The sequence below is a fragment of the Empidonax traillii genome, unplaced genomic scaffold (assembly GCF_003031625.1).
Source record: "Empidonax traillii isolate 1590-97213 ecotype Southwest subspecies unplaced genomic scaffold, ASM303162v1 scaffold29:size1973556, whole genome shotgun sequence".
NCBI classification, from domain to species: domain Eukaryota; kingdom Metazoa; phylum Chordata; class Aves; order Passeriformes; family Tyrannidae; genus Empidonax; species Empidonax traillii.
This window is the reverse complement of record NW_020955222.1, coordinates 673,432-682,998: the sequence shown is the minus strand read 5'-3', so window position 1 is coordinate 682,998 and position 9,567 is coordinate 673,432.

Sequence of the window (9,567 nt, the reverse complement as noted above, 5' to 3'; positions counted from 1 at the left end):
TATTGTATTTGTCACTTTAGTCACAGTATCTGTGATCACTGGCATGTACATGTGTACAGGGAATTTATTACTCTCTTGTAATATTACTACCCTTCACTTCTTATGACAAAAATAGAACATGAGAAAGAGGAAGAGTCTCCACTGTCTTACATGGCAAGTAAAGTACAAAGAAAGAAATATGAAAACTTAGTAGTATTTAGCCTGTTGTTTATGAGATGGGGGGGAATTACCTTAAATTACAGTATAAGTTTTCTGTCTGCTTTTGCACTGCACTTCAATGGCGTAAAATGGAAAATGTATGAGAAAAGCAGCCTGAAAGAAGGGATTTTTCAATTACACTTTCAAAATCGGCATGAAGAATACACAGATATGACAAGAATCACAAGTATTTCTGATGAAATCTCTCTCATATAAACTTGTTTCTGCTTTCTTCATGGAATGAGATAATCTATCTGAAATGAATTAAAAAAAATACTCAAAGAAAGGTAATTGCTAATGTAAGGCTTAGAGGCCAGAAAAAAATGTTGGAAGAAAGGCAAGGAAAGGAATAATAATTAAATACATAAAATTAGAAAAGGACCAAGATGGCATAATTTCACAAACCAGTTAATCTACCAAATGCTTAACTGGTTCACTTTTGATCAGGAAGAGAAAAAATAATGATCAGACAGCTGTTTATATGAAAGAGCCTTGCTTTCACAACACAAAGATGAGCTAGATTCTCTTCAATTTAATCTTGACATATTTGTATCTGAGTCAAAAGGCAAAAGTATGAATGACTTTGCTATTTTTGTTAGTTAAAATTAAACTCACCAGGAACACTGAACTGTGAGTGAAAAAGACCTATTTGAGCCTAAAAGATTCTGTTTCAGATGAAATACGAATTTATTTCTGTGGTTTTTCCTTGTGTTGCAATACAACTGTCTTCAGTGAAAACCAAATCTGATACTAAATTAAAACCACAACAATTTAGTCAAGAAAAGGTCATAGAAAATGGAATAAAAAGTGACCCCAAATTAAAAAGGACTACATAAACTATTTTCTATTACATTTATACACTTAGGGAATTGTTTTAATTTAAAATATTTATTGCAAAATAATAGTTAATTTTCATTCGACAGGGAACTGATGTCACTTTTGCTTTGCCACTTGCCTTTTGGTATGTCATCTGTTCCTCAGTATGACAGTAGCCTGTCCTGAAACTGACTAGTTGTTAGTGGCAAGCATTCTAATATGCCAAGCCTTTTAGTCGCAAAATCCCACTCTCGCCAGATATTTAAACAGGCCTACAAAAAAATTTATCGTTTCACTTTAAGGTACTAGTGTTTGACTTGGTAACACATCAAGCTATACTCTTCAAAATCAAGATCATAACTATTTCTTCTAAGTAGAAATTTTGTGGCATTTGTAGTCCTAATCTTATTTAATTAGGTGATGCAAATCAGTGAAATTACTAATTTACAGCACTGTTCAGACTTGTCAAGACAAAATGTGGTATGCAACAGAAATAGCATGACTACCAGAATGATAATCTTGTAATTAACTGTGTACACTACTAGTGACAAAACAGCTCAGGTCTTTAGAACACATCTGTGCAAGTAGGCAATCTTTTTCAGAAATTTATTTTTTGTGATTACTTTTTTACAGGGTATAGTATCACAGGAAGGGGGAAAATTATTTACATCACTGGTGTCACTGTGATTTAATCAGTCAAAAAGAGTTTACACAAAGCCACTTAGGCAAGAAAAGCAAGAAATATTATGATAAGAAATCAGGTGCCTTAATTCATAAAAATAACAGCACATTTGGTCAAATTGTGGTGGGGAAGGTAAAGCTACCATTGCCAAGCAGCTGTATAAAAAAAAATAAAAAAAACAAAAACAACACAACTCCTATAGCATATAACCTGACCGGGATTTATTTTAAGGAGGGTATACTGTTCCTTCACCAGTGTATTGAGTAAAAACAGCACTTTCTTTAGCATATTCTCTTACAATCACTCAGATTTTTATTTTCTGGATATTTTATAAATATTATTTCTTGAAAATATTCTGCCAATATATATTTTGCTAACATACTTCCATGGAAACAGAATCATTAATCCTTAAGGAATTCCAAAAGCTGCTTTACAGAAATCATATTCTTTTCCTGGCATCCCAACCCTTTTTGCAGAAACTAATTGTGTCACCAAAATTAACATTCCTGGTGCAGTTAACATAGTGATGGTCACAATCAAAATGTAAAGTACTATATGGCATACTGCATTATAGTAGAAGATTTTTATGTCTTTCATCCAAATACAGAAGGTGCAGGAATATACATGTGGTCTCTTCCAGATGCAGCACGCCAGTGCATAAGGCAGACAGATACAAAACTTGTATTTCTCTATACAAAGTACTCAGAGCCTAAGCAAGTATAACCTAACTGGGTTGTTGCCTTCCTTTTTGCAATCTCTTGATTTCAGATTCCAGTTGCCATATCTTTCATTTCTATATGGACAGTTACTGATACTGCAGACTTTTTGGCAGCTCTTGTGAATCTTAGAGTCTCAAGCTGTGCACTTAAGAGGAAACTTAATATTTTTTTTATAATGAAGATCCAAAATAATGTACATGGTTATGTAAGATAATGTGAATACGAAAAGTAAGTCAATGAGAAAGGCACAAATGTCTAGAGGCAATCTATCTTTTTATTTTTATTTAAAAACCCCATTACCTTGAGGCCCATTTCTCATTTCTGAATAGACTGATTTTCAGTGATAGGTATGTGACAAATGCATCTATCATTACACAAGGTATAGATAGCATGGTCAGTCTTTTGATCTGGGGATTTCCATGGCAGGGGGATTCTGAAGCTGCACAGCACTGAATACATATTGCCCTTTCCCAGATGATGTTAGACAGGGGAGCTGGTTGGGATATGGTGGTAGCATGAAACCCTGCACACCAGCATGCTTAGAGCCACATATGAACTCCTGAGAAGTTAGTAGTGCTTTCTTCAGTCTGGTCAAGAAAAAAGGCATACAAGAGCAAATCATGTACAGATTGCTGCAGCCAGGAGAAAAAGAAAGAGCACTCCTTAAAATGTCTTGCAAATTTTATGGCACAGCAGTTTGATCCCCAACCTTGTCTGTGGTTCTGAACTGCAGACATCTGGGTTCCAATCCTTACTTCAGTTTGTATGGTGTGGAAACAAGTATTTGGCCTTGAAAGTCTTGTTGACAGAAAGGAGAGGTGGGGCTTATTCAAGACTTAGGACAATAGTTTTAAAAATCCTGCACAACACCTATCCAGCTCGTGGTTTTTACTACCACGGAATATTATTAAGCTCATTCAAACGTTGAAAGAACTCTTTTGAGCAGGAAAAACTTTAATGTTCAAGGATATTACTTTAGATAAGAACTTCAGTGTGGGAGACTGAATGTAATTCTTGTCTCCAGTGTCCTCAGAAGCATCTTGTAGTGGTAACTGTGAGGGTCTACTTTCATGCTAACATGAAAGGACCTCAGCTTGATCTAGCATTGCACTGTTACTATACTTCTGTTCTATATTTCAGTTTTCATAAGGCTAAAGCGAATTCTTTTCAAATATATTTTAATGGATTGCACCATTGCTTCATTAAAATACATTTTTATTACATATTTCCAATAATTTCCCACTAATGTCTCAAAAAAAATTAGGAAGCCTCTTCTTTCAATGAAAGTGAAGTCATTCAGTATCTATCTCTAGCTGATGCCATTCAAAAAATAGGCAAGCTGAAGATAAGAGAACTATTTGAAGTGATAAAATTTCTTATAAAGAGCAGTGGTACTCTGCACATTACCTTTTACGAAAACTGACAACAGAATGAGTTTATGCATCCAAACGAAATTCAGATCAGTGAAAGAAGAGCTTCAAATTGAACAGAGCAAGGAAAAGATGCTAAAAATCAGACAAAAAATGTTGGTTTCAAGACCATTCTATATCTTTAAACAAATTATTAATTAACCAATTAACCTTTCTCAGAATTTATTTTCATAAATTTTTAAATGTGTATATTTATTTTAGCTTGCTAACAATTCCTGTTTTATAGTGAATTAGGATTCTTTACCTATAAATGTAAATCTTATAGATACATGGGATATATAGAGTCTAAATAGATATAAAACCAGATAGAATATAGAACTATAGTACACTTATGGAGAATAAATATTCCATAGATATAAATAAATCACTATTTTTCAGCTATATATCAAGAAACATTTCCTAATTTTGAATGAAAATGAAATAGAGTTCAGAAAACTGGTACTTATACTGAACTACATACTATTCTACAATACAGTGTTTCCAGCAGTATTACATAATGGTGATTTTAAATTCTTTTATTCCATTTTAACTAGTTTAGGTGGTTTTTTTTATCCTAACTACCATGCATTATTTCACAAAGCTCATAAAATCTCATCATTTGAATTTAGGGTTCAAACACTATGCAAAATGTCTGTTATAGACTTCTATAATGGTTGGTGACAGATAAGTCTTTTATTTTTTGCAGCATGAACTGTAAGGCCAAGGACCAGCTGAAGTCTTGCTCTGTCAACACTGGAGGGAAACATTTCCTGAAATCTTAATTTTGCAGGAACCCCAGGAAAAGTTAAGAAAGAAGAATGCCTATCATTATTAATCAAAGATTGTCTGACCTGGACAGCTTAAAGGACTAGAATCTCTAAGAATTGTTCTTCTTTTATTATTCTAAGACTCTTCCACTTACAACAACCTAGGATCTTTCAAAAATCATATGAGAAAGCAGATGGCTATAAAAATTCAAAGACTACAATCTGCTTTACCTCCAGTTTGTTTTTTGTTGTTTTTCTTTCTTTCTTTCTTTCTTTTTTTTTTTTTTTTTTAAGAGAGAAAGAAGACATAGAAATTACCCTACAGATGTTAATAATTGTCTGGGATGGGAGTCGGGGAATAGGGAGGCTGGCTTCTAAGTAAACAATGCAAAAAAAGACAAAGAGGTCCCTGCTGATGTACAACAATAAAAGCAGTTTTCTCAGCAGTGTCAGCTTAGCAAGCCTGAGGGTCTGTATTTTAAATCCCAGTGGCCTGACGTCACTCACCCTGATGGTGTGTGTGAAGGAAGCTATCTCTCTGCAATGACCGACCTGAAAAGTGTTTTCAAAGCCCAGTGGGCTAATGTCACTCACACCCACGGTAGATGGTGGGATCTCTCAGGGTGGCAGCCTGGGGGAAGTGAGCTGCAACACCAGCAGCCGACCATCACTCACTCTGATGGCAGGGGGTCAGCTGGGATTCTTTGGTGGCCTCCCGGGCAATAGTTAAAAAGAAGATTTTGGTTCACATGTCAATGTCTAACTTGAAAGCAGTGAGTATAAAAAGTGATTTTTTTTTTTTTTTTTAAATTGTGTTTCACCAGTGACAGTAACGCAGCCAGGAAGGGGAGTTTCCCTGTGAGGGCGTTTGATTGCATGTGAAGCTTACAATGGGGCTGGCTATGCCTGGTTTTAATTTTTTTCTCCTGTATGAGCTATTTTCTTCCCCCGTACCAAAGGGGGGTTGGGGGTGGAAATTAAATCCAGACAGCTCCAACTGCACTTTACATTTCATATGCAATCAAACAGACTTTGAGATACCCTCAGCTACCTTACCAACCTGCCTGCCATACAGAGAATGTAAATAAATACTAAAATCCCAAAACATCGTGTTCCTATGATAACTCATCTTTTAATGCAGAAACATACATTTGGGGCAAATTCTGCCATTAAATTTACCCTGACACATAAAGCATGGTAAGATTTGCAAAGGACTACATAGGAGTAGTCTCTGTCTCACTGCAAATACTAAAAAAAAACCCTGTAAGCATAAGTGCAGCTGATAATTCATCAGTGAAATAAATTATTTTGGACAGAATGAAGCCAAAAGAATCACTACTTACAGATGAAGCTCTTTACAAAGATAAACTTTTCAAAATAAAAATTTCAAACTAAAACATAGTATTTTAAAAACTAAATTTCAGTCCTAAGAGAGTTAATTAATGCGAATTACTTAGTGTATGTTAAGCTGTTATGCTTAGATGTCTTAACAGTCAGAATCTGAGAGATATTAAATACTGAAATTATAGGTTCTGTATGTAAAAGCAATGCAACCAACAAGCAAAATGGAACTGGGAATTACATGCAGCTATAGCCAGTATAATCAGCTCTCTTGTATGTTGTATCCTTTTTCTACCAGTTCTTCACAGCATTAGACTGTTGAGATCATTGAGAGTGATGCTATTGTTTCCTACATAGTTCCTCTATGCCACCCAGAAGAAAACAAACTAATTCAAAGCAACAATACATTAAGGAATAGCTCCAGAGTTCTGCTTTTCACTGCTAACTGCAGTTTATTTGAGGCTATGAATTTATTTCTACCAGAATTGATTTGCTTGGGCATGGAGTAAAGCTGTGCAACTTCAGTCCTGCAGGAAAAAGTAAAAGGTTAATTTTTCTTCTCCAATTCTCACATATCTGAGGAAAGACTATGACTCTAACTCTGCATAGTTAAGCTAATAAACTTTCTCATAGAGTGAGACAATAGGAACTGTGAGCATACTGTACAGCACAATAAGTGTTGGCACATGAACTATTTCAATCTTGAGGGACAGTGTTTCACAGTATATCAGTGACAGAATATCAGCTTGCAGCCAGAATTATGAATGAAAAGTTTAAGCCTTTGTGAAAGTATTGACTTAGAATGATACTTCTGCAGTCACCTCAAAAATTGATGCATTGAATTATTTTGGGGAACATGGCATTTAACACTTCATTTTCTAAAACTGCTGAGCACACAAATTCATTAGCTTAACCCTTTAAGACATGACGATTAAAAAAGGTGTTGTACTATTGTATTATATGGGTGAATACATTTGCACAAATTTAAGGCAATCAGATAAAACAGTATACATTCAGCCTATGCAGGATTATTTTACAGGTCTTCTTATAAACTCGGGGAAGTAGTGGGAGACAGAAAAATTCATGTCTCTCCCTTTCTCAGGCACCAGACTGCAAGGGACTGTTGGTGCATATTAATTTCACGGTAAACTGTGTGCTTGGAATTGTCACAAATGCTGTCTCTGGAGAGCTATGGTTATTTGTCTTGTAATAGTCTCTCATGACTTTGTGACTACTATACAATAATACTTCATCAACAAATGCTATGGTTACTTTTAAATTAGTAAACAAACAGTCTAAGGATCCTTTTGTACCCCTGATGCAGCTCAGCTTACGTGGCACCGCTCACATCCATGGAGCTAAACTCTTTCTCCTCTTCTCCCCTACTCCAAAAAAACAACCTAAAACCCAGAATGGCCTCATCCACACGGCTTATTAGGAACAGTCTCAGGCCCACGCTTGTTCCCAGACTGTGCTCAGACATTGTTTGGGATGGTGCTAATTGGTCAGGGTCAAAACGGTTCCAGGGACTGTGCTACCAATTAGCAGCACATTCACTTATGCACATATTCAAGCCCATAAGCCCTGATCTAGCACAGGACCATCCTGTCTCTGCTGCCAAAGGCAAATCCTGAATTTGGCACCCTCCTTTGACAGATTCAGTTAATAAGGTGGCATCTTCAAATTCCAGCTGCCGTGGGCTACCTCTGTGCTTCCCCCACACAGAGAAGAGGTAGCAGGGAGAGCAGAAGTCCAAAGAACTGGGTCATGTGAAGCACAGGAGCCTTCATGTGCAGCCCAAACCACTGACATCATCTCTGACAGTGGAAGACACATATACAAATATGGATCTACCCAAAAGATCTTCAGCTGAGATACAATAATCTGCCAGCTGATACAAAGTAGAAAAACACAATTTACCTTTCTTTACAATGGAGCACTAAGGGCAAGGGCTTCACCAGACCACTGGTGCCTTTGAACAGCTATAAAATGTCCCTCTGCTTCCGGAATTGACAGAACATTTCCCCTAGCCAAAGCACCACAAAAGAGAAAAGTTTGGATTAGATGAGGTGGTGTGAATACTGTCATCACTCACGCATTGGATGAAGATTTTAGATGAGAGAGAAAAATTAATGAATTCTATTCAGATATTCTCACTATGTTTTATCTGCATGTGACTGAAGCTCTAGTGTCAGATAACATGCATCTGATAACCAATAACAGTTGGAAAAAAGAAATCACAGGAAACTTTGGGAAACAGTTTTTCAACTGTTTCTCTCAAACTCTCTGGATAAAACAGGTAAGTTCAAAAGTTTGGGGCATTTTGCCACATACACTTAACAAAAGACACCCTAATCCCATATAAACTGTTTCAATTCATCATTGCTACAAGATTACTCCTGTTGTCTGTCTCACTACATCTGACTTTGAACATACTCACTAATGATTGAAAAATTAATTTTAAATGGTCCTGTCTGTAAAACTCACCAAATTTATAAATCACTATCATTATTGGTTCTCTGTATTATGCTGCCCAGATAGATTTTTCACTTTCCTTCTTTTTCTGCAGCATTGTTGTTGTTTTGAAAGGGAAAAGAAGTATACACTTTCATTTTCCCACAATTCCGAAATATTCAGTGGGAAGAAAGCATAGAAAATTACACATTTTAAAGTGGAAAGTTTGAATAGGATGACTTGCAGTTGCCTAATAAAAAGACTATGAAATAATGGGTCGAGGTCTGGCATTTTACTAGAATTATATAATACGAGGCTGTTGCTTGTTTGTTCTCATTGGAAACCAATGCTCTGTTGATTTGATACTGTCGAAGACATTTGCTGAAAGTTTGTTTAGCATTCCATTAGAACTGTTTTTCCATCTTCCTTTATTTAGGGCATAAAAATACTGAATTTACTTGCTTGTGCAGAATTTTTGTATCTGACCCTGTCAAACCGTTCTGTCAAAACTGAGCACAAGACTGGCTTCTCTTGGAGGAACACATAAACAGTTAGTCAAAACCAACAGGGTTTTCCTCCAGTAGGAATGACAACACTTTTTTCCTTTCTTTAACAAACTTCTAAATATTTTTTCCGTTTTTCAGGAAAATTGAAGCTGAAACTCTATCTAAGCTTTTTGCCTTTTTTTTTTTTTTTTTCCCCCCACCAATTTTGGGGATACCATCTTTTTTCACCCCCAGAACCAAAACCTTTTCAGTACTTCACAATGTTGCAGATCCCACTGTAACACCCTGTGTTTTTGGAAACTTCATTTGAGCTTTTGGCACTGAACATAGTCATACTTGACTCTTGTTTTATAGCAACCTCTCTTCTTCAACCATGTACACAGCACTGTAATTCTTCCAGGGTACAAGTGCTGTTATTTATTTTCTGTTCATGGTTAATGTATTAAAAATACAACTCTAAGAGACATGGGGTCTTGCCAGCCTTCCTTGCTTGAATGTAGGGAATAAGGCTCGAATTGTTTTCAAAACAGAACAGAATTCCTAAAAGCACCACTGTATGTTAGAGACTAAGAAGTATGTTTAAAGTAGGTGCAAGACGATGTACCAATGCTTCCGTGTCTTTCTACAGAGTGCACCATTTTGTCTGTGAAAAATAATGGGAAAGAACGGGGTCAG